General features: G+C 42.2%; 1 long non-coding RNA gene across 2 annotated transcripts in view; it reads left to right on the top strand.

Annotated features, from left to right (window-relative positions):
- The window catches only part of LOC105865066 (uncharacterized), a 45,798-nt gene extending 26,462 nt beyond the window's left edge, over window positions 1–19,336 (top strand). Inside the window, exons 3-4 of one of the 2 annotated variants that reach the window (XR_012920572.1) lie at window positions 7,586–7,720; window positions 18,761–19,336. This is a non-coding gene — a long non-coding RNA (uncharacterized LOC105865066). Of the gene's footprint in view, window positions 1–7,585; window positions 8,571–18,760 lie in introns of those variants that run through there. The other variant, XR_012920571.1, reaches the window with a different exon arrangement.
- Window positions 19,337–25,581: the final 6,245 nt, after the last annotated feature.

The raw sequence follows: 25,581 nt of genomic DNA, 5'->3' as shown, positions 1-25,581 counted from the left end.
AAATGACTCTGCCCTGGTGTTCTTTACTTACCCCTTTTTGACATCTGCCACTGACCAACCCACTCCTCCTCCCACCTCTCAACTGGGTCAGTGCTAGGAACTTGGGAACACCCACGGCCCACTGCCATGCACTCCCTCCTGGCTCGGGATCCAGGCTGGACTAGAGCCAGACTCCGCACTGGGCAGCCTCCAAGCAGCCTGAGAAAATGCCTGCTGTTCCCAGGCAGCGATTCCGGGCAGAATTCAATCGTCAATTCTTCCCTGGCCCCTGAGAGCCCAGAAAAGGCCTGTAATCCCTTACACCGCTTGGCAAATGCCTGCTTGTTCTCCAGCACGGCCAGAACCGGGGAGAAGGGCGCCTGCCAGTCCTAGAAGTGAGAGGGCTCCGAGAAAGCACGTCCCGAACCCCAGGGAGCACTGGTGGGGACTCAAGGTCGGTGTTTACCGACCCCTGCCTTACCTGTCTGCCACCCCCACTCAGTGCTGACGCCGCGCATGCGCCATCAGTGGCCTCGGGCGCCTTCAGTCCAGACCCGCAGGGCTGCTGGGGTCACCCACTCACCATTCCCATTTCCTACCTGTGCGTGCCTGGACTGCTCCTCCCTTAAAGCTCCTCCTCACCAAGTCCTCCCCACGCTTCAAGAGCCACAGCTGCACGAACCCCCCAGGAAGCCCTCTATAATCCACAACCAGAAGGGATCCCCCCCTTTATTTTTTTGCCTTGTAACTGCCATACCCACTTTGTTGGACCTATCTTCGAAGACAAACAACAACTATCTGGCTTCTATTATAGCTGTTGATGCACATTTCTTATCTATTCTCCCAGGAAATAAGGTGGGCATAAGGGCATGTCCAGTTGGCTTTGTTCTTCCCTTAAGGGTCTGCACATTGTAGGTACTTAATATTTGTTGAGTGAATAATGAATCAGAAGTACTGTATACAGGGTACACAAGTTACAGAAGACTGGACAAGTCACAAGTTTTCGTCCAGAAGTTGCCTCTAAGCAGGGCTTCCCTGGGACCCCTCTAACCTACTTACGCACCTGCAGCTAAGTGGGCCTGTCGCGTGGGGCAGGGAGCCTTGACCCAGCAGTAAGCCAGCGGTCTTCCAATTGGACAGTGCCCAGGCCACACCAGTTGTGAAATATTTCGGATCTCAGCCCTGTGTTGAAGGGAGGCAGCACTCAACCAGATGACACAGGAAGGACACTGTACGCAAATGCATGTTACAGCAGGAACATGAAGGGCATGGGAGAAGTCAGGGAATCTGGTGCTGCTGGGAGCTGAAAAGCAGGGAAATCATTTCACCTTTTGTTAAAAACTCATGTAATTTTGGGCAAAAGAGCACTAGCCTGGAGTCAGATCTGAGTTCTCCAGTTCTGGTACTGACACCTGCACTTGGATCTTGGGCAAGTCACTTCTTCTTGTCCTAGTTAATCCAACTACACAATAAGGGGGGATGGTCGAGGTTATAGTGAGATAGAGCCATGCTGCTCGGTGGATGGAGACAGTCATGAATGAAGCCTTGAGAATGGGTAGGTCAAAGGGGATGTATTCATATGTTGAGTCTTCATGTAAAAGAAAGGTTTTTTGTTTGTTTGTTTGGTTTTTTGTTTTTTTTTTTTTACTATGCTTCAGTAGGATTTATTGGCACTAGACTAATTCTTGAAATTGAGCATCTGGCAAAAGAGGAAGAAAATAAACAGGAGTATTTAACATTACCCTGGTGTTTCGATGTAAAAGTGCCCAGTGGTCCATAGTGTTTTTGCTTGAAACAGGAAGTATTTCTTGTCAGTTCAGATCACAATTAAGCCATGCTTCTATTTCTTTGTAAAGACAGTTTTTAAACATTTAAGTTCTTTATTATTTCTCCTCTAAAAGGGCTCACGACACATTGCCAAATGTACCCAGTGAGCACAGAGTAGGTTATGTAAAAGTCTGGCAGAGTTTAGTTTATTATCATTGTTTTTATGACTTGGTAAAAAAAAACACAAAAAAACACCACTTGTTGACTCTATTCTTCTGTGCAAATAGAATTGCTTAATAGAAGAGAAGGAAATAAAGCAACTGTCAGTAAGTTCCCCAAAAGCAGAAGTTGAGTTTCTTTCACATATGTATTCAAGTGTGTCAGCCACACACTCTGGTCTTGGCAGCTCACGACTGGGGAAGGCCAGAGCTGTGTAGTGCGAACTCAGAAGTGAAGATGTCTGAGCAGCCAGAGGAATGGGGGCAGGAGGCAGACTCAGAGGGGTGGCATTGGGGATGGATCTTTGAGCAAAGCTGCTTAGTAGCTGTGAACACCAATCACTCACAAACCCAGTTATAATCTGTGTAACACAAACTTGTTGTGGACTTTCTAATTTCTCAGACATGTGTTGTATTTCAGGAATCTTGAAAGCTCCCCATGGGAACTTTCTTTAAACTGGTTCTGTTCAAGATCAAATCCCTGACCCATAAGATAATTTTCTATATTAGAGAGACATTTGGAAGTCTTGAAAATAAGTATATCATAATAGCTTAGAATCTGGAACAGAGGTTCATAATTTTAACATATGCACTTAAACTTGAATTATTATCATTGGTTAGACAGATATCAAGTTTATCCAACTCATAATTCCCAGCCTCTTTTTTTCTGGATAGAAGCCATGAATATAGTACCAAGTGGGAAACGAAGGCTGATGGGTGAGCAGTGGGACAGCTGATTGTCTTTCTTTCTTTTTTTTTTTTTTTTTTTTGAGACAGAGTCTCGTTTTGTTGCCCAGGCTACATTGAGTGCCTTGGCGTCAGCCTAGCTCACAGCAACCTCAACCACACTTTTAATTAAGGTGGTCAAAGTAGGCCTCTTTGAGATGGTGACATTGATCAGAGACCTAAAGGACATAATTATCAGTGCTGCCCCTTAGTTACAATACTTAAATTTAAAGTCTTTTTGAAAACATCAAACTTAAGGTAAAACTAATGCATCAGCTTATATCTGGTATAAGCAGAATTGGGGACTTGTCCTCTTATCATGAAACTAATCAGACACATATTTTATATACTTGTATTTAACAACAAAAGCAATTACAAAACTTAATTTTCTGAGGCAGAATGTGTTGAAATATCAACTCCCAAATCCTTTTTATATAATACAGCTCCCCTTGTTAAAACTCTGGTCCTACTTACTGGTGCCATGCTCTTTCTGGTTCCATTCTTTCTCTGAAGACTACAATAACAACTGCTTTCTTGTCAAGATTAAAAACAGAAACCACATTTTTGTAGGAGATAATTAATAGCCAATAGCCAGTGTTAGCATCAATCCAGTGGTATATGAACAAGTTAGGAAAATTCCCTTTGCCAGAAAGATTGGCGGGGCACGGTGGCTCACACCTGTAATCCTAGCACTCTGGGAAGCTGAGGCGGGTGGATTGCTTGAGGCCAGGAGTTCAAAACCAGCCTGAGCAAGAGCGAGACCCCGTCTCTACTATAAATAGAAAGAAATTAATTGGCCAACTAATATATATAGAAAAATTAGCCGGGCATGGTGGCGCATGCCTGCAGTCCCAGCTACTCGGGAGGCTGAGGCAGGAGGATTGCTTGAGCCCAGGAGTTTGAGGTTGCTGTGAACTAGGCTGACACCACAGCACTCACTCTAGCCTGGGCAACAAAAAGCGAGACTCTGTCTCACAAATAAATAAATAAAAGTATAATATAGTCCCCAACAGCCATACTCTACTGCTTTCCTCCATAGCACATATCATTTTCTGACCTACTAGTTTACTTATTTATTATGTTCATTTTTCATTGTCTGTCTCCTTTTACTAGAAGGTAACCTTCACCAAGGCAAGATTGCCTGTGTTGTTCACTGATTTTTATTTTTATTTTTTGAGACAGAGTCTCACTCTGTTGCCCCAGGTAGAGTTCCATGGCCTCATCATAGCTCACTGCAGCCTCAGGCTCCTGGGCTTAAGCCTCCCCAGTAGCTGGGACCACAGGCATGCGCCACCACACCTGGCTGATTTTTTCTATTTTTAGTAGAGGCAGGGTCTCACTTTTTCTCAGGCTAGTCTCAAACTCTTGAGCTCAAGGGATCCTCCTGCCTCTGGCCTCCCAGAGTGCTATGATTACAGGTGTGAGCCTGTCCTAACTCATCTATCTTTAGTGCCACAAACAGTGCCTGGTGTATAGTACGCACACAGTAAATATTTGTTGAATGATTGAATGGACATCTATATATCTGTACTTTCAAATCCTCTTCTGTTCATAGAATAATACTAACATCTAAGAACCTAAGATACATTTCTTAAACCCCCTGGGGGTGTATATGATCAAAGTTCAGTCAGAGTACTGATGCTGGCACACAAGTGTTGGGAGTTCTAGTCACTCTTTGAGCACGTACTAGAAGCAGCTCAGTGCTGACTTTGTTTAGGACATAAGGAGAAAGGTCTCTTGGTCACTAGTAAGTCAAGTCAGTGTGTATTTGTGAAGCACTCATTTCTGTGTGCCTGTGCCTGGAGTGAACCCACTGTGGGGCTCCCCCAAAAGGAGAAGCCACTGTTCTTAACAGGTTTGAGGTCTGGCTGGGGAAGTGTCTATAGTAATGGCTACTCTATGCATCCTGACTCTTATCAGCAAGAGGATGCACCTAAGTTTAACAAAGAAACTGCTCTAATTTGAGGCCTTTTTCTCTCTCAGGCCAATGAAGATCATTAAAAGCACCTACAGGCCGGGCGCGGTGGCTCACGCCTGTAATCCTAGCTCTCTGGGAGGCCGAGGCGGGCAGATTGCTCGAGGTCGGGAGTTCGAAACCAGCCTGAGCAAGAGCGAGACCCCCGTCTCTACTATAAATAGAAAGAAACTAATTGGCCAACTAATATATATAGAAAAAATTAGCCGGGCATGGTGGCTCATGCCTGTAGTCCCAGCTACTTGGGAGGCTGAGACAGAAGGATCACTTGAGCCCAGGAGTTTGAGGTTGCTGTGAGCTAGGCTGACGCCACGGCACTCACTCTAGCCTAGGCAACAAAGCGAGACTCTGTCTCAAAAAAAAAAAAAAAAAAAAGCACCTATAATCACTTGCTTATACTGGTAGCCAGTTCCTTTGGCCCGATGATCAAAGATTTTTAAGAGTGATTATTTGTGCAGTGAAGCTGAGCTGAATATTTTCAGAATATCTCCATATCTGAGACTCTCATGGGTAGATAGCTTGCATGTTTCCCTGCTGTCTTCTACTTGCTATAAACAATTCACTCATGATAGGATGCCCAACCCTCTTGTTTCTTTAAGACACAAGTCTGTGCTTGACTCTGACCCGAAGTCCCCAGTCAGAGCCCCCGGGACCTCCCTTGCATGTTCCCCTGTGTTCTCACCTGGTCCATACAGTCATCGGCTGGTCTCACTGTCTCTGGTCCCTGCACTTCTAGCCCCTCCTGCGTGCCAGAGCCAGATTAATCCTTCTAAATTATGGCTTTCACCTTATCAGGCCCCTCTGTAAGAGTTAACTTTACAACAATTCCTAGAACTAAATCCAAACTCCTCACCCTAGAATTCTCAGCCTGCTGTCCAGTGGGTCCAGCTGGCTTAGGTGACGAACACTGTGCTCTAGTCCCTTTCCCTCCACGCTCTCGTTTTCCCTTTCTCAGCCCTTGCCCCCAACCCTGACACCCTCTCCATGCTTTTGTTTATGCTGTTTCTCCTCCATCCATCATTCATTCATCAAGTAGGTATTGAGCTTCTACCACATGCTAGGCAGTGTTTGGGGCCCCCAGGATATAAACTCAGCAATTTGGAATATACTCTCTCCCCTCCTCCCTCAATCCAAGGCAATCCAAATCATAGACTGCCTTCAGGAGCCGAAACAAACCTCAGCTTCTCAGTGGTTCCCAACTTGGGAAGGCAACCAAGTATACTGGTTAAGAGCAAAGACTTAGGAACCAGATAAATCTGGGTGGGAATTTTGCTCTGCCACCAAATACCTATGGAATATTGGTCAAGGCCTCCTATTACCTCATCTACAAAATGGGGGTCCTAGGTACCTCGTGGATTCGTTGTGAAAATAAAGATAATCAAGAGTGATGCTGCTGTTATTATCTTTTCCTTCTCTGAAAACGTACAGCAGACTAAATAATGCCAGGTTGCTTAAGAATGAATACATATTACCTGCAATGTATGGTGTGTCTCATGAAACTCCTTCCCTGCTCAGCAGTGTGTAACAAGTGCATGGTGAATGCACGCACGGTAAGAGGATGCTTGGCTGTCTTGTCTCTCTGCCCTCAGATCCCCAATTCCTCAGGGACACCAGCTCCAGGGTGTCCTTTCTATACCCTCTGCCAGTCAAGATGCGCCCTTCTCTGGGTTGAAAGCCATCGAGGTAGAAATGGAGAAGCCTGTATCTGATCTGAGGATAATGGGAGAGGAAAACTTTTACAAACTGGAGGGGGCCTGAATCTCCAGCTAGTATTAAGTGGCCATAGCAAAGTATAACCCATGGCTTCAATTTGGCCTGTCAAAGATGGAATTAAAAGTAAATTTGAAGTTTCACAACATAGTTCTCTCTATTACGGGTGCTGCTGTGCATTGAAATCGTCTGCGTGAGGCTCGTCGTGATGGGCAGAAATTCAATCACTGCTATCACTGCTAATGGCTCAAGGAAATGGGGTGGTGAGAATTAGGGTCATCTATCCCAATTGGGGCAAGAAGGAGAGCCAGGAAATGTGTTTTTCAGGCTTGACATCTTGCCAGCTGGAGCTGGAGGGAAATGTTTTTCTGAACTCATTGAACAGTCCACTCACAAATCATAGAGATAGCTGCATTCAATGAGACTGGATATAATTTTTATATGGTCTGGTTAAAGACTTGCACCACCCACTCAGAGTGGCTCAGAGCACCCCTTAGGGACCTTTGAAACTATACCATATCGCTAGGTAGAAGTCCACGTTAGCAAACACCATGGCAACTGGTTTTATGCAAGGAAGCTATTTACATATCCTCAGTAACAGTATGGAATATTATAAGAGTAATATGATATGGCAGATAAAACCACCAAATCCTGCATCTTTAGTCATCAATAGATAACTGAGATATTAAATACCAGGTGTAATATTTAGGTGTAGTATCTGTTGGAACTTGGTGTGAAGGAGTCTTAATAAGAATAAATATTCTGGCCAGGCGCTGTGGCTCACGCCTGTAATCCTAGCTCTTGGGAGGCCGAGGCGGGCGGATTGCTCAAGGTCAGGAGTTCAAAACCAGCCTGAGCAAGAGCGAGACCCCGTCTCTACTATAAATAGAAAGAAATTAATTGGCCAACTGATATATATATAAAAAAAAAAATTAGCCGGGCATGGTGGCTCATGCCTGTAGTCCCAGCTACTCGGGAGGCTGAGGCAGAAGGATCACTCGAGCCCAGGAGTTTGAGGTTGCTGTGAGCTAGGCTGACGCCACGGCACTCACTCTAGCCTGGGCAACAAAGCGAGACTCTGTCTCAAAAAAAAAAAAAAAAAAAAAAAAGAATAAATATTCTAAATAAGTGACAGATCAACATTGTATTTTCAAAAGAAATTTCACATGGTCTCTTTTGTATGATCTCACCTGGTTCCTTTCCTTTTTAGAGAGAGTCTCGCTCTGTCACCCAGGCTGGAGTGCTGTGGTGCCATCATAGCTCACTGCAACCTTGAACTTCTGGGCTCAAGCAATTCTTTCTCCTGCCTCAGCTGGGGATTGTGTTCTTCAGTTTGGTTCCACAGGTACATGCCACCAGTCCTGGCTAATTTTTAATTTCTTTTTTCAAGGACAGCCTATGTTGCCCAGACCGGTCTTGAACTCCTGGGCTCAAGCAGTCCTCCTGTCTTGGCCTCCCGAAGTGCTGGGATTATAGGCGTGAGCCATCATACCCGGCCTCATGATGATTTTTGTACTGACTCCATGATATGCTTCTGGTTTTTCTACTCTGCTGCTTCCGCCTACCCTCTGCTGGGGAGTAGGGTGTCCCTAACCAGGTGCTTGACTTTCACAGGGGCAGGTAGGGGCTGGAAGCCTGGGCTGGCCCTCCTGGCGCCTCCATTTTCTAGATTTGCTTGGGGCCAGGCCTGAGTGGGATATGTAGAATTGGAGCCCTTTTTACATTTCACGTTTTTCTGGTTTCTAAAAATGAAAATGGCAAGAAACCCCTGCAGCAGGAGTATTTGTTCCAGGCAGGGTGTTTCCTGCCAGTCTCCCCCAGTAGGAGGATCTGCCTTTTGCTCTGATACCTTTTAAAGCTATATCAGATTCAGCATTTCAGATGTGTCCTGGGCTGACTATTGGATTAGAGTGCAAATGCAGATTGCATGGATCCATTTCATTTAAAAAAAAAAAAAATTGTTTTAAAGTTGGGAGGTGCACACATTTGCCAATATTATGCTGAAGCTTTAAGAAGGGCCCTCCCCAGCCCCAGGGGAGTTGGGCTGGCTGGCTTGAGTGCAGGAAGGAGCAGTGGTGACCAGCACAGGCTGACACATGCTGGTTTGGAGGTGGGGCAGCATCTGGCAAGAGTCCTTGTGGCTCATTATCTGAGATCACTCACCCACATTTGGTCTATGCTTGGATTTCTTTTGGAAAAGAAAAGGAGACACACACCCCAAATTTCAGGTAATGGAACTTCATTAAGTTGAAGGCACCAAGGTTGTGTGAATGAGGAGGATTTTCATTGCACAAGAAAATATGAAACACCCTTGCTCCTCCCTAGCTGGAACTCATCCATATGCACATCTGCATTAATCCTGCTGCTGCTGATTGTTCTGAGGGCCAGGACCTGAGTTTCGGATGCTCACACATCAGAGCGGTGCCAGGGGAAACCCAGAGCCGTTTAGCAACTCTGCCCAGAGCACGCAGTCCCCTTCACACACTTCCAAGGGCTGCAGGGGAAGGCATGACTTGGAAAGTGTCTAGCAGGCTGTAAGAACATGCTTTCCCACATAAACTCTGAGACATCTGGGGAGAGAGAGGGATCGAAAGAGGGGTGGAGGCAGGGAGACTTCCTCGGGATAGAATAAGCCAAGAGCGCAACAGCAGCCGTGAACGTGCCAGAGGCAGGCAGGCAGATAGCCAAGGATCTCTGAGCAAAAGCTAAGCAGCAGGGCAGCCCCCTCTCCCAGCAGAGTCGCTGGTCTGGAAGTGTTAGATGGTGCCCACCAGTTGCCTAAGCAACCAGGGGGTGTCTACAGTCCCCAGCGTTTCCTTTGAGCTCTGATCTGGCCTCCAATTGGGGGCTTCCTGATTCTTTCCTAACGTCGTGGGGAGCAGCTGGAGAGGCTGAAGGGACCAGGGTGGTTTGGGGCTCCCCCTGGCCAGCAGAGCTACTGTGTCACAGCAGCAGCGGTGTGCCTCCCCAGCTAAGACCTGCATGTGAAATCATATTATTTGTTACTGTATCCTAACCCTTTCAGCATGGCTGTGACTTAATTTTTAAATTGCCCCTTGCTGGCTGGGGATTGTGTTCTTCTCCCCAGAGTCCCTGTGTTCCAGTTCCGGAGCCTCCAGCGTTCTCCAGCACTTATGTTTTCTCCTCTCCCACCCCAGCGAGAAAGAAACTGAGCATCGTGACATTTAAAGTATCTCAACCCCAAATCCTAGGAGGCTCAGCCTTCAGGAGAGGAGGTGGCCTCATGAACACCAGCTGTGTGCAGCCCGCGTCCAGAGAGGGGTGGAGGGAGGGCCACAAACCCCAGCCTCCTCCCGCCTCAGCCTCGGCACCACCTCTCTCTTCAGCCCTCTTCCTTTCTAAGACAGCCCTGCATTCCCTAAGCCGCCTTACTTTATTTCCTGGCTCCCAGAAATCTCTGGTGTGAGAACAGGCAGAGGAATCTCCTGGGGTGTATTTGGAAGGAAGGGAGTAAGCTTGGGGTTGGATAACTTCCACGAGCAGAATCTAAATCAGTGGTTCTTAGCCCTGCTGCACAATAGAATCATCTGGGAGCTGTTAAAAAAATTGCAAGGCCCAAAGAGTTGGTTCAATGGCTCTAAATAAAGATTTTGTTTTTGTTAAAAAATATTTTTTGACAAAGGTGTTTTTAAAAACAATTCCCAGGTGATTCTGAGATGAGAACCACTGATCTGAAGGTGAGTAGCTTGGGCACAAGCACAGAAAATGTTCCTGTGTGCTACATAATGGGTCTGAGCCTTGTTTATCTGCAGGAAGCCTCTCAGTTTGGGCCAGCCAAGCAGGTGTGCTTGTTGGCAGAGACCACTTTCTTCGTCTGTTTATCGACCAGATACACCCTTGAACTTGGTCTAAACTTGAGGGAGGTTGTCTTGGGTAAAAAGCCCCCAGTGCTGTTGGTACCATTATAGGAAAGAAGCTTTTGAGTGGTCGCTAGAGGAGAAATACAACCTCAAAGCACTGGGTAGGCTAGGTGGGGGGTGGGGAAGGGATGGTTGACCTTTTTTGAACATCTAAAATAAAACCCAGAGGAGGGGTGGGGCAAAGACAAGGAGGAACGAAACAGAAGTGAAACAGCAGATAGCATCATGAACGAAAATGAGAGCATCCAGCACGAATATAAACTCTCGCACACCTGTTCTTTGAACATTTCAGAAAGTTGGTCTTTTGACTCAAACAATTAAAATTACAAGTGGCCTTCCATGAAAATCTGTCTCAAATCTCTGAATAGCTATAGCTCTGGCAGCTGCATTGGGACGGTTATTTCAGTGTCCCAGAGGAAAGATATTTTGGGGTTTAGTCCTTGCCAGAAATAAGAAGCCAAGAGAAAAGGAGAAACATTACAGAATTTCCAAAAATATTTTGATAGCAATGCAAAACTTTGTAGAGGCTTAAAGAAAAATTAGAGTACATTCTTATTTTAAGGAAGCCTAGTGGACTGGCTCTGTATTTTGGCCAGTAGATTAATTATGTTTCCCTGTGTTATCAGATTGGCGGAAGGGCCTGTAAGTTCATGAACATACACGTTCAAGTGTATGTGTATACTTTTGTGTGTGTGTGTGTGTGTGTGTGTATACATGTGTATGTTTATAATGTATTTTTTTTAGTTTTCTCATTTGGGAAAATGAGGGCGATAACATCAAGTAGCTCTGGTGGGAAAGTTAGACAGGGGAGGAGGCTTCAGTTAACAATTTAAAGTTGGACTCTGTGTCTCCAGAATCAAAGATGACCTGACCTGTTTGTGGTCATCTGGGCGTTACTAGCTCATTACCACATCAGGATCCTTCCATGGGCCTGGCTGGGAAATAGTTTGCTCCTAATAAAGCTTGCTGTTTTCTTCCTCCAGTCCTTTTTCCCTTTACCAATTCCTATGTCTCTTGAATTGCTTACAAAAAGTCTCTTTCTTTCTTTTTGTGTTTTTTAGAGCTGAGGTCTTTCTGTGTCACCCAGGCTGGCTGCAGAGGCTATTCACAGGTGCAGTTGAGTGCACTACAGTTGCTAAGGGTCCTCTTGCCTCGGCCTTCCGAGTAGCTGGAACTACAGGCACTCACCACCTCACCTGACTTGCAAAGTCTCTTTCTATTGCGTCCCAGTCTTAGTGGTTAAAGGACTTTGCTCCTCCCCAGCAGCCTGGCAATAAGACTATTTTGTAGGTTCTCATTTTTAATTGGTATAAACTATTAGTTATTGTTCTGTAATACTTTATTAAAATGTGCTCGTTTTCTCTATTAACATCCAAGAGTGGCAATTGCACAGTGTACAATTTTAAAAATAAAATAAAGTAATAAAATACAAATGTGAATTATGCCCTGGAGGTTGGCAGATGTGAGTCTAAGAATTCTTTCATTGTAAGGGTATCCCTCAGTCCTGTGCATGTTTTTTTTTTTTTTTTTTGAGACAGAGTCTCGCTTTGTTGTCCAGGCTAGAGTGAGTGCTGTGGCGTCAGCCTAGCTCACAGCAACCTCAAACTCCTGGGCTTGAGCGATCCTTCTGCCTCAGCCTCCCGAGTAGCTGGGACTACAGGCATGCGCCACCATGCCCGGCTAATTTTTTCTATGTATATTAGTTGGCCAATTAATTTCTTTCTACTTATAGTAGAGACGGGGTCTTGCTCTTGCTCAGGCTGGTTTTGAACTCCTGACCTTGAGCAATCCGCCCGCCTCGGCCTCCCAAGAGCTAAGATTACAGGCGTGAGCCACCGCGCCCGGCCAGTCCTGTGCATGTTAACAAACATCTGCCTGTCAGTCACCTTGTCTGGGCAACCAGAGCTGTAGGATCAGTTTGGGATTGAAGCTACCAAAAGTGGAAAAGCTTTGCCTATCTCAGCAAAGGAAGTTTTCATACAGTTTGGGATGGAAGAATAAATGTTTCCATGGTTGAAAATAAAAGTACAGGATCTGAAGGAACAGATTTTCCCAGTCATCAAAGTGTGAGCCCTTTTGAAGGACAGGCAGTTACTACTAAGCAGAATGCAGATTGGAGCTCTGCTGCAGAACTCAGCATTGAGTAAACAATATGTTATCTACTCCATAAAATGTGTAAAGAAAAACTCATCTCGGTGGCTCTTTTTTAAAAAAAATTATCTGTGATAAGAGAAAGAAATTGTATATTTATTAAAGGAAAAAAGGAAGAAAGAAAAAGAAAGAGAAAAAGCAAGAAAGCAAGCAAGTAAGAAGAAAACCCTTTTTTTTGTGCACATGATTATACAGGAATTTGCTTTGTCCTTGAATTTTAAAATAGTGACATTGGTAACATGTAAACCCCCCAAAGCAGAGTTTCAAGTTCGTATTGTTATTAAATTTAAGATTGAGCTTAATTAAGAAAATTTTTAAGTGGAATGCTAATTGATAAGGATAATTAAATATTTGCAGTGCTTTACAGTTTATAAAAAGTGTTCATATGCTTGCTCACTTAATTTTCACAACCTAGAGAGGAAGATCGGGGAGGTTTTATTATTTCCACTTTATTGGTAGCGAGACCAAGTCTCAGAAAAGTTAAGGAGCTTGCCCCAAGTCATAACACTGGTACTTGGAAAAATTAAATCTGACACCAAACCCGTGCTCTTGCTTAACTGCTAATTGATTAGTTGGTAAGGACTGTTAAAACCTAATGAATTATGTATAGGGTGTCTTGGATCATATGGTTTCTTATTAAAGTTTTAAGTTTTGTCAGAGTTCTTTGAGAGAAAAATCTCAGATGGGAAGCAAGGGTAAGCTTCCTATGGTTTCAGTTTTCTTGGCCCCATAGTCATCAGTGCTGTTGGCTCAGGCAGCTGTTGTTCCTGGTCCCAATATTGAATGAGATCTAGAAAAATTCTTTCCTCTTAGCATAGTCCAGCTCAGCTGTGACAACACTGGACCCCTTTCAAAATTGGCGTATCCTAATAAGCTGAGAAAACAATTATAAAAACATGTAAATGGATTAGTTTACAGAACACAGATTTTATTCTAACTTAACTATAGCCTGGCCTATAGCCACAGTATCTTTCAGAACACTGGATACCGGTTCCTATGCCTTAGTTTAATCCTGTTTGGGGCGATAGAGAAGATGTGATACCAAGGTACTTGAGATTTCCAGCCTAACAAGAAATCTCTGTCGTCATTCTCAATATGAGCTGTCTCTGACCATGTGTCCTGCTATGCCTCTGTTCCATAGGGTCTAACCGTATAGGGTGTGTCATTTATAACATGATAGAAAAGCACTAGGCTGAGAGGAAGGGACCAGGGGACAAGGGACACATCCAAGTCCTCTTGTGTGCACTGGCAAGTCACTTTGCTTTTCTGGCCTCAGTTTCCTCTTTGGGGAAGTAAGTGGATTAAGCTGGACCCATTCCTATTTTCTCAGCCCCTGTCCCAGAAGTCTCTCTCAGCAGTCGGAGAGCCTGAAGGCCAGAGCCTAAGAAGCCCCAGCTGAGGTGGTGAGAAAAGTATCCTCTTTAACCATTGCATATGCACATGGGAGAGGATTGGGTTGAACCCGGGACTCAGAAATGCAGAGATCTTGCCTCTCCAAAGACCCAGGGTGCTGAAAACGAACTCAGTCTTCGACCCAGAGATGCAAATATCAGGGACGAACAAGGTAATAACCTCCAAGAATTGAGACCTAGAGAAAATGTGAAACTACCACAAGGATTGACAGATGATGCCCAGGTGGGACTTGTTTCTGTTAGAATGTGAACTTCATCCTAACAGGCAGGATTTTTATTCTGTTTAGTGATGGATCCCACACATAGGTGTTCAATATGTGCTTGTTGAATGACAAATGAACTCTTTAAACTTGTGATAAGCTCAATGAGCCATGTGAGATTATCTAATTTATCTACGTGCATTCACCCTAAAATCACCCCAGCAGGGCTGTGGGTGGTAGTGGTGTATTTAGAATCACTAGCTAAGCTACTGTCCATGTAGCCACTAAATGGTGTGGCCTTTCCATCTATAACCTGCATTGACCCTTGCCTGTGGAATGGTTGGTTTAATTTATGACTCTGCCCGTCATCAGTTAACCAGCGTCCTCAGAATAATCACACTGTAACACAATTCAGTCAGTAAGTGGAGATGGTCAGTAAGATCCCGCAGTCTCCTGGAAACTTTGTACAGAACTAAGGGTGTGTTAACATGTGAGTGGCTGTGTAAGTAAACAGTAAACTGAGACACAAAGTAGAAAAAGGAGAAAGCCACCATGTCTTTGTGCCCTTGTTGCTCTGATAATCAGGAATGTGCTCAGATCAGTTTAAAAATACTCTGCCTGTGTTCCACTTTGTAAACAGAAAGATGTAAAATGATTTCATTAACATCATGTTACATATAATAACTTACATATAGGGTTTTTTTGAACACAAGAAAAGCCTGACACAAAAATGGAACAAACCAAATAGGGTAATAGGGTTAGAAAAACCTGGCAGCTCTTGGAAGACCTGCGCGGGGCCAATTGCAAAGCTCTGAACTGTTGTTGAGCCACGCACACCCCCTGAGGCCAGGCTGCTGTCCGTTGGCTCTTTCTCCTGACAGGTTCAGGCGTCTCTCTTTTTGGTTTGTCTCCTCTTCAGAATCCAGCCCTATACTCTGATGATTTATCTCTTTTGCTTAATTCCTACATTAGTAGTTGCTTTTTTATTTCCCTGCCAACCTCTGTTCTGTGTCTGTGTCACACAAAACAATTCCTCGTGGCGTATCTGTGCTGTGAGACACACACACCAGGGTGCCGAACCCCGTGTGTTCTTCCCCAAGAGGCATTTAGGTTTACATGGTTTGGGTTATATGTGATCCTTGCCCTCTAAGCAGGTTACAGCCAGGTAAACAGAGAAGGCAAGCAACTACTGGCTGATGTGTAAATAAGAAAATCAATTGACTAGGACAATATAAGTTACAAGGAATATGTATAATATGCATAATTTATAAGGAAATGAGGTTGTTTTTAGTAGAGAGAGTGAAAAGTTCTGGCAGGTAGATTGGATTTATGATTTGTTCTAATGATCAGTAAGTAAATGTTCTATGTTGGACACTGTAAGATAGAAGATGGATGAGACATCATTCCCACTCTCAAAGGTTATAGTTTGTAGAAGAGAAATGATGTATGCACTCATATCTAAAACACTAGGTAAAAAATGGTAAGTGTTACAGAAGAGGGACACAAGCTTCGGCAAGGGAGTGATGATTTTTGGCTAGGGAGGAGGTGAAAGCATTTAAAGTGGGCTTGAAGCATGGGTGGGATTTCATAGTTTTCACATAACCAGTGTTTTCAAGGTCACTGATGCCTCAAGGTAAAAATAAGTTACATTAACTGAAAAAGCAGCATTTTTCTGGCTTTGGCCAAGGTTAACCATAGTAGCATGTGCAGCATCTTACAAACTCTGCTTGGCCCAGTATTTTTTTGGCAGTTGCCAGGGCAGTAGTTCTTTTGAGGATGACATTCTCTTTTGAGAATCTGATAAAACGTATAGAACCTCTTTGTAGAAAAATAAACATATACTTAGTAAATTGCATGCAGTTTTCAGGAGTTCATGGACCCTTGCAGGCTACTCTTGGACTCCCAGGAGTCCATGGTTTCTAGTTTAAGAATTGCTGATGCAGACAGTACCTGAAGTACTGAAGCGATTGGTGTTCAGACCAGCATAGCAGGCTCCCAGTGCCAGAGTCTTGGGAACTCTGATGTACAGAGCCACATTGTTTTCTCTGAAGCTCTCAGTGCCTTGGGTGCAGGCTGATCTGCATAACTTTGAGGGCCAATTTTGGTGCAAAAGCAGGGCTCCTTGCGAGTGTGCACAACACACACGCGCGCACAATCAGAATGAGAGATGTACTTGTTCAGGGTACACTTTTTAAAAGATTTCCTGGTGATCCTGATATCTGCGATGTGTCCCCTCCCACACCCACTGCCTTAGGATGTTATTTTCTATGAGCTCCTCAATCCCTCATGCCGAGAGACTCCTGGCAAGCCCAGCAGACATGCCCAGATGAATCTGTATCCTGGCTCAGAGCCCAGCTTTGGCTCAGACTAGGACATCCCTCCCACTCCCCTTCCATGCTGCAGTAACATTGAAACTGGATGGCAAAATAAGGTCACCAACAAGGAAGCTCTAGAAAACAGGCAGCTTACAAGTGTTAAAAAAATATTTCTATAACACAGCTTCATTGAACAGGACCTGGGCTGGAGCCTTTTGGAATCAGGGATGTGACCTGGGGTTGCTGGCTGAAGGTTGAGTTGTTCTGATTTGTAGCATTAGAATTAGGCCAGCTTCTGGGAGCAGTGAGTAGGTTGGGGTGTACCCCACATCCTTTTGACTATTTTAATATCAGTGCGGTAGCTCCCTGAGGACCAAAGCTGGATTTACCCAGTAGGCAGGAGGAAGCACATGCTTGAGACCTTAGCAGAACCCCCCCATAGTCTGCTCCTTCTTAATCAGGGCCCTGTGTGCTCTTTCTCCATCAAGACCCCTTTTCTCAATGGGAAAGAGCAATCCAGGCAGAACTACAGGTACTCCTTTGTTTCTGCCAGGCAATCTGCATCTCCAAAGACTTGAGGACAGACACCTACTTCATACACCTCAGGAATTCCCAAGGATTATTACATTTCTAACACTTACTCACACATTCCCACTCTGAGTATTGGGTCAGGAACTTCAGAAACAAACCATTTATGATGAGTTTGTGGCAGAGAGATATTCTGGGGAATGTGTAAGGAGGAGACCTTCTTGAGGTCCCTTGATTCCTCAAAGAAAAGCAAACTATGCTCATACCTGTCAGAATGGCTATTATCAAAAAGATGAGGCCAGGTGCAATGGCTCACGCCTGTAATCCCAGCACTTTGGGAGGCTGAGGTGTTCAAGACCAGCCTGGGCAACATAGCAAAGCCCTGTCTCTAAAATAATATAAAAAATTAGCCAGGCGTGGTGGTGCATGCCTGTACCCCCAATAAAGAAAATGTGGTATATTATACACAGTGGAATACTATTTAGCCTTATAAAAGAAGGAAATCCTGTCATTTGTGACAACATAGATGAACATGGGAGACATTAAGTGAAATAAGCCAGACACAGAAGGATAAATACTGCATGATCTCACTTATATGTGGAATCTAAAATAGTCTATTTTTGGAAGCAGCGTAGAATGGTGGTGACCTGGAGATTGAGGTGGGGAGATGTTGGTTGAAGGATACAAAATTTCAGTTAGACTGGAGAAATAAATTCAAGATATCTCTTGTACTCCCTCTCTTTTTCTCTCTCTCTCTCTCTCTCTCTCTCTCTCTCTCCATATATATATATATATATATATGAGATCCATTGGTGACTATATTTAATAACAATGTATGGTATCCTTGAAAACTGCTGAGAGTGGATTTTAAGTGTTCTCACTACAAAAAAATAAGCATGTGAGGTAATGCATATGTTAATTAGCTTGATTTAGCCATTCCACAATGTATTCGTATTTCAAAACATCATGTTTTGTACACCATATATATAATTTTTGTCAATTAAAAAAAAAGCAAACTGGCTAGGCGTGGTGGCTCACGCCTGTAATCCTAGCATTCTGGGAGGCCGAGGCAAGAGGATCACTTGAGGTCAGGAGTTCAAGACCAGCTTGAGCAAGAATGAGACTGTGTCTGTACTAAAAATAGAAATAAATTAGACAACTAAAAATATGTAGAAAAAAATATTAGCCGGGCATGGTGGCACATGCCTGTATTTGCAGCTACTCGGGAGGCTGAGGCAGGAGGATCACTTGAGTCCAGGAGTTTGAGATTGCTGTGAGCTAGGCTGATGCCACGGCACTCTAGGCCGGGCAACAGAGTGAGACTCTGTCTCAAAAAAAAGAAAAAGCAAACTGTATTTACCATCTGTGAACCAATTCTCCTTCTTGCCTTAAGTGTTTCTTTCTTATTTATTTTTTCTGTACTTAAATTGAATATAAAGCTTTCATTGTCTTAAGTGTTTTTATGTTAAAAAGAGAGGAAGAAGAAGGCTTTTCTAATCTTTCTAGTTCTTTCTAATAACTATCAGTCTTGACATCTGTCATAAAATTGTCATGATTTTTAAAGCCCTAAAATGGAGTGAAGGAGAAGGAGAAACAGGAAGAGAAAGCCTGGCCTCTGTGAGCAGGAGGGGGGGCCCAGGCTCTTATTCCTCCTTCTGAGGCAGCCGGGAGCCTTAGGGGAGGACTCCATGGAAGGAGGCGCAAACCCTGTGCTGGGAACCCCTACTTTCTGCTGCACTAAAGCCACTAAAACAGACTATTTTGAGGTTTTGGAGCCGAATTGTGTTAAAAGATGGGCTTTTTGTTGTTGTTGTCACTGAAGGTTATCATTATCTTTGTAATTTATTGCAGGGCAGCTGCTTTTGAATTTGTTTTCACTTCTTGTTTGTCTCCCAAAGCTTGGGGCTGTGAGGATGGGGCACTGCCTCGCTGGGAAGGAGAGCACTGTCATGTGTGAGGAGACTCCTGTGCCACAGGGCTTGAAGGCTCACAACCTCACGCGAGATGACTGGAGCAACCAGGGTCCAGAACCAACACCAAACCAAACAACACAGACAGCTTCCAAAGGCAGAAAGCATATGAGAATGGCTCACACCTCTGAATAGCAAGACATCATTAAATGGCAAATGAAAAACTGGGAAAAAATATTTGAAACATTGAGAGAAAAAGCTTAATGCCATTGATGTGCACTTTCAAATTAATAAGAAAATGATGAATGCCTTAATAAAAAATTGGACAAAGGTTATAAACAAGAAATTCATAGTATGATACAAATGGCATGAATCACATAAAATGCTCACTCTCACTAGTAATCAAAGAAATACAACTTAAAATAAAAGAGAGCCATATTTTTTAAAATTTAAAAGACAACACACACGCCTGTAATCCTAGCACTCTGGGAGGCCTAGGCCGGTGGATCGCTCAAGGTCAGGAGTTCGAAACCAGCCTGAGCAAGAGTGAGACCCCGTCTCTACTAAAAGTAGAAAGAAATTAATTGGCCAACTAAAAATATATAGAAAAAATTAGCCGGGCATGGTGGCACAACATTCCTGTAGTCCCAGCTACTCAGGAGGCTGAGGCAGAAGGATTGCTTGAGCCCAGGAGTTTGAGGTTGCTGTGAGCTAGGCCGATACCATGGCACTCTAGCCCTGGCAACAGAGTGAGACTCTGTCTCAAAAAAAAAAAAATTCATTAAAAACAACACAAAACAAGTTAGGGACAGTTGACTCATAATGGGGTAAGAGAAGCTAAATATCCATCTATAAAAAAATTTACTGAAGTTCTATGTGCAAAATTTTCTGCTGGTCTCTACTTTTGAGTGGGCAAAACAGATAAGTACAAATATAAAACTGCTCTTCTTTCCAGTATCTTGCTGTTATATTTTCAGACATAATGTGTTTGTGGAGAACTCTGTGGGTTTATTCATTTGCCCTTTTCATGCATGTACTTTTAGCATACATTAAATAAATTTTTAAAAGTTTGTACTTTTTTCCATTCTGCTTTATCCATGAATTTTACCTACTTCCAAACTATTAATTTCTAAGCCTTTATTCGTACATTTTTATCTCCTTCTCAAAAAAGTTTTCACAATTAAATAGTCCACGATAAACCCCTCTAGGTACAGGGGCCTGTGCCATCCTCTATGCTATTCTCACAGTGTTTCACTTTCAGTAGTCTACTACATTTTTTTCTTTTAAGTAAAGATCCTCTCTATTTCTTTCTTGCATTTAAAAAAATTAAGGTATAATTTATACATGGTAAAACTCACGCTTTGTAGGTACACAGTTCTATGAATTTTGACTACTGTAATAGATTTTTACTATTGTAATTCAAATATTTTCTTCTTCTTCTTTTTATTTTAGCATATTATGGGGGTACAAGTGTTTCATAAAGTGACTTTTGATCTTTTGGGTAGATGCCCAATAGTGGAATTGCTGGATCAAATGGTAGATCTACTTGTATTGCTTTGAGGTATCTCCATATTGCTTTCCACAGAGGTTGAACTAGTTTGCAGTCCCACCAGCAGTATAGGAATGTTCCTCTCTCTCCGCAACCACGCCAGCATTTATTGTTTGGTGACTTTTTGATAAAGGCCATTCTCACTGGAGTTAAGTGATATCTCCATTATCCTGTCTTCTTCTTCTTCTTCTTCTTCTTCTTTTTTTTGAGACAGAGTTTCACTTTGTTGCCCAGGCAAGAGTGAGTGCCATGGCATCAGCCTAGCTCACAGCAACCTCAAACTCCTGGACTCAAGCAATCCTACTGCCTCAGCCTCCCGAGTAGCTGGGACTACAGGCATGCACCACCATGCCCGGCTAATTTTTTCTATATATATTAGTTGGCCAATTAATTTCTTTCTATTTATAGTAGAGATGGGTCTTGCTCTTGCTCAGGCTGGTTTCGAACTCCTGACCTCAAGTTATCCGCCCTCCTCGGCCTCCTAGAGTGCTAGGATTACAGGCGTGAGCCACCTTACCTGGCCTATTCTGTCTTCTTTTGAAAAGTTTCTGTTCATGTCCTTTGCCCATTTTTTGATGGGGTTGTTTGATTTTTTCTGGCCAAATATTTTCTTCTTAATTGTAAACAGATGTTTGAATTCATCAATAAAGAGAAAATGACTTGAAATACTTTATCTTTTTTTTTTGAGGCAGAGTCTCACTTTGTTGCCCATGCTAGAGTGCCATGGCATCAGCCTAGATCACAGCAACCTCAAACTCCTGGGCTCAAGCAATCCTTCTGCCTCAGCCTCCTGAGTAGCTGGGACTACAGGCATGTACTACCATGCCCAGCTAATTTTTTCTATATGTTTTTAGTTGGCCAATTAATTTCTTTCTACTTTTAGTAGAGACGGGGTCTCCCTCTTGCTCAGGCTGGTTTCAAACTCCTGACCTTGAGCCATCCACCGGCCTAGGCCTCCCAGAGTGCTAGGATTATAGGCGTGAGCCACCTCTCCCCGGCCTATCTTTTTTTTAAAGACTAGTCAAATGCAGTAGTGAGAAGTGGGGAAGAGTAGAACAAAGTTTGATCTGTTAATGACTGTGAACAATCAACTGAGATAACTCACTACCTTTAGGCCTTGGACCAGCATGTTAGGGTCAGGGCCTCAAAGCTCTGCTGTACAACCCCCACCCCCAAACCCCAGCCCTCAATCCATAGAAAAATTGTCTTCCATGATACTGTCCCCTGTGCCAAAAGGTTGGGGACTCCTGAGTTATAGTAAGTAAAACCCTCATTAAATTATTGTTCCCCAAATATCCCTTTTTCTCCTGAGCAGGAAATTTGGAAGTATGACATTTAACTTAATAAGACATTGGTAAATTTTGTAGGAAATCGACAATCAGAAGTATCAGAAAGTTATGATTCAATTTAAAGAGTCAACATGGATTCTCATCTGATCTGCTTCAGTGATGTAAAATTACTTCTGGTTCTCATCACAACTATCAGCTAAGGGAACCTGTGAACCGATTACTTGGACTTTAGGATAAAGTACCATGAAAAGAACACTATACAAATACCTAATCTGGAAGTCAGATAAGTATGGTACAGGGATGAACTACTTAAGTAGATTAAACATTGGCTTTGATATCAAAGTCTGGAATAGTTTGGAGTGGATGGGTTACAAAGCTCCAGGGATCAATATTAGGAACAATTTTATTCATTTTGTATGTCAATGACTTGGAAGAAGGAACATGTAGTAAGCTTGTTACACAAAACTAGAGGGAGGGTCAGTCAATACAAAGAAGGAATAAAATGACTTGAGTAGACTAGGAACATAAGCAGATAAGTGGCTTATTCAATTCAGTGTGCAGGAAATATGAAGTAGAAAGATTATCTCACAGTAATGTGAAATCAGAATGTTCAAAATAGAGTAAAAAAGTAAAAACTCATGAGATGAGTAAATAAGCATGCTAGAAACAAATTAATTCCAATGCTATGAGTAAGACAGGAATATTGACTATAGCATTTAAAGAAATAGCATATTTTTGATATACTAGACTAATAAAATAACTCACTGAAATATATATAGTAAGAACAAAAATGAAGTCATTTGTTGTGAAGGGGGATAGAACCCTTAAATTATGGATGTCTATTTAGTTCCAGAAATCTCTTAAATTAGGTGACTTCATCACTTAATTTATTATTTATTATGTCTTATAACATATACATTGTACATATTTTATATATATCAAATGGTTCATAATAAAAACATTTAAAGATTTCCTTATAAGTGTTGGATGATTTGTTCAGCTGGTGAATACCAGTTTTGTGGCCCCTTTATAATCAGCAAGTCATATTATCAACAGTTTCTCCATTAAAATAAGTCTGAAATCTTAATCCTAAAAGAATCCAAATTCAGGGCTTATTGAAATGAATCAATTCTTCAATAGATACCTGTTGATTGTGTTCTATTGCTCAATACTGTAGAACTGTTTGTTGACCTCTTTCATTAAACAACATGCCTCTTTTGATAAAGTATTAAAAGCTCACATTTTCCTTTAATATTTGAACTTCACATAAGTTACATGTCATAGCTTTAAAACAAAGTCCCCATGGGACAAAGAGCTATTTTGTTTTCAAGCTATATATATACCTCTTTCCTTGAAAATCACTGCTTAAGAAATACAGAAGAGTAAGATATGCTTGTGCCCAAAGTGCTTATGATTCTAATTGTGGTGACAATGCTAAATCATGAATTAAGTAAGTGTAGTATTAAAGGGTACATTCTAAGGTTAATAGAAAGTTAAAGGAGAGGGAATGACCAATAGCTGGAAACAATGGTTTTATGGAAAGAGATTAAAATGAGAACAAGAACTGAAGTTTACAGTCTTGTTAGAATTTGCACAAGCACAGGGAAGGGGAAAGAAAATTTGTTGGCAGAGAATGAGTAAATTTTCAGGGGTAAGAGCTACTAACTGTGTGACCATGAAGAGTTGTGAGAGATATTATACATGGGAATAACTAAAAATTTTTGAGCCAAGTAAAGGAAGATTAATGTGTTAATACACGTGGAACAGAAAGGAGCAGGAACATCTGGTCCCGTCCAGGGCTGCAGAAGTTGGCCAGGGCAAAGCATGCTTTGATCCCTTCCAGAAGGAGCTAACTGACCCCCAGTGATTTCTGAATGCAGAGGGCAGTCCTTTCATAATGCATCTGGTGTATTTTAGACTCTGTTATTTCTTTTCTCTATTATTTGCATTTGTGTATGTTTATATTTTGTTTCTTAAGTGGATTATCTGTTTCTTGAGAACAGGGACTACACAGTGTCTTGAAGAACAAGGTTTAATAAATTTTGTGATTTCAGGGAACAGGTAGCTGAGAGAGACTCTGCAGGAAAACTTGTCCGCACCTGGTAAGTGGCAGCCTACGTGAGAGGGAAGGGAGGAAATGTGTCAGAGGCTTCTGAGGAAACGATGGCACCGTTGTCACACTGAAGTGTCAGAGGGAGGTGGAGCTGGTTCTGTACAGAAAGTTATGAGCATTCTGAGTGCGAGGTGAGAGTGAGACGTTCAAGAGGAATTTGCAGTGCTTAAGGGTATGGAATGGAACTCTGGTGACAGGAGATAACTAAAGATAGGATTTGGGATTGAGTTTAGAGATGAGGGCTGAAGTTGCAGAATGTTGAGTTTCTAGGGGATGAGCTTCTAAAGAAAAGCTGAAGGAATCAAAAACTGAGTCTGGAGTAATGTTCATATTTAGGGGCTGGAGGGAGGAAAAGAAACACTAAAGCTGCACTGACCAATATGCTAGCCAGTAGCCACATGTGGCCATTCAGATTTAAATTGACACTAATTAAAATTAAGTAAAATGAAAAATTTCAGTTGCTAAACCTGGAAAACTTAGTCATATTTGAATCATTCTCTCCCTTACCTTCACCCTTTCAGTCAATCAGTTGCCTGGCATACTTATTTTACTACGGTATTTCTATCATGGACTCATTTGTTAATTTTCTTTTTTTTAGTTTAAAATAATGATTATATAGTATTTCAGGCAAAGAGAGCAGTATAGAGAATATAATAATAATAGTACACTCAGCCTAGCTTAAGAAAAACTTGCAAATATAAACAAAGCCTATGGGAACTCATTCAAATATCATTCTCTTCATACCAAAGGTAATCACCATTTTAAATTAAGCATTTATCATTCCCTTGCAAGATATTATAGTGTTACTACACATGTATATATCCATATAGTATAGAATATGATTTGGTACATTTTAAAGCTTTATATAAATATTATAGTATTATACCATTTATCCTCGCATTTTTCACTTAATATTGTTTTTGAGGTTTATCCATGATGACAATCATCTCTTTCTTCATTTATTTTAAATTTCATTTAATGACTATATCCATAATTTATAAATTCATTGTGGATTATACTGTATGTTTGTATATTTATATCTTTTATACATATGTGTCTATTATATATGTGTATGTGCATATAATTGCATTTATTTTTTACTTCAGCTCTTAGGTTGAAATGGATTGATTATATGGTGCAGCATGTCAGCCATTTTAGGGGAAATTGGAAAAATTCTATTCCTTAAAGACAGGTAAGAACTGTCTACAGTATTTTCTACAGTTTTATCCAGTCTTCTCCCAGCGATGTCATTCTTTATTTTATTCCTCTTCCTCTTACCTTCTCTAGCTAGACTTTGGGTATGCTTGTCTCTTTTGGGATTAGTTGCTATATAAGTCTGGGTTACATAATTAAAGGGAACAAATTTTATCGTAAGATAAAGACTGAATCATGAAATAAAGTATGAATATACTCCAGTCTGAAGGTTGTTACTCATTGCTTAAGGGTGTCACACTTTAATGGTTGTTACTTATTGTGGTCAGGTTATTTATTTATTATTATTTGTTAGGTAAAGCCACCTCTTAAGTTTTCCAGTTTAAGATTAAGATAATTTTGAGCATTCTTTTTCTAAGACAGGTTATTGACAAGGTAGAAATAAATAAAACATTTTTTTTTTATGGAAAATTGCTACAACTCAGAAATCTAATGTTAGTGGACTAAGCCTCTTGGACTGACATGAAGATAACTTCAGGAGTGTTGCAATAATTAGAAATTTTAGAATACCAAGGAATGTCAATGTCCTGGATAAAGAGAATGGAATTCCTTGAATTATAAAGATATCAGGCCTTAGTGGTATGGTTGGTGTGGAGCTTGAATGAAAATCAGGGTCAAAGCCAGGTGCGGTGGCTCATGCCTGTAG

The sequence above is a fragment of the Microcebus murinus genome, chromosome 8 (assembly GCF_040939455.1).
Source record: "Microcebus murinus isolate Inina chromosome 8, M.murinus_Inina_mat1.0, whole genome shotgun sequence".
Classification (NCBI taxonomy): domain Eukaryota; kingdom Metazoa; phylum Chordata; class Mammalia; order Primates; family Cheirogaleidae; genus Microcebus; species Microcebus murinus.
The sequence above is the reverse complement of the archived record's forward strand: the minus strand, read 5'-3'. Positions and strand labels throughout refer to the sequence as shown.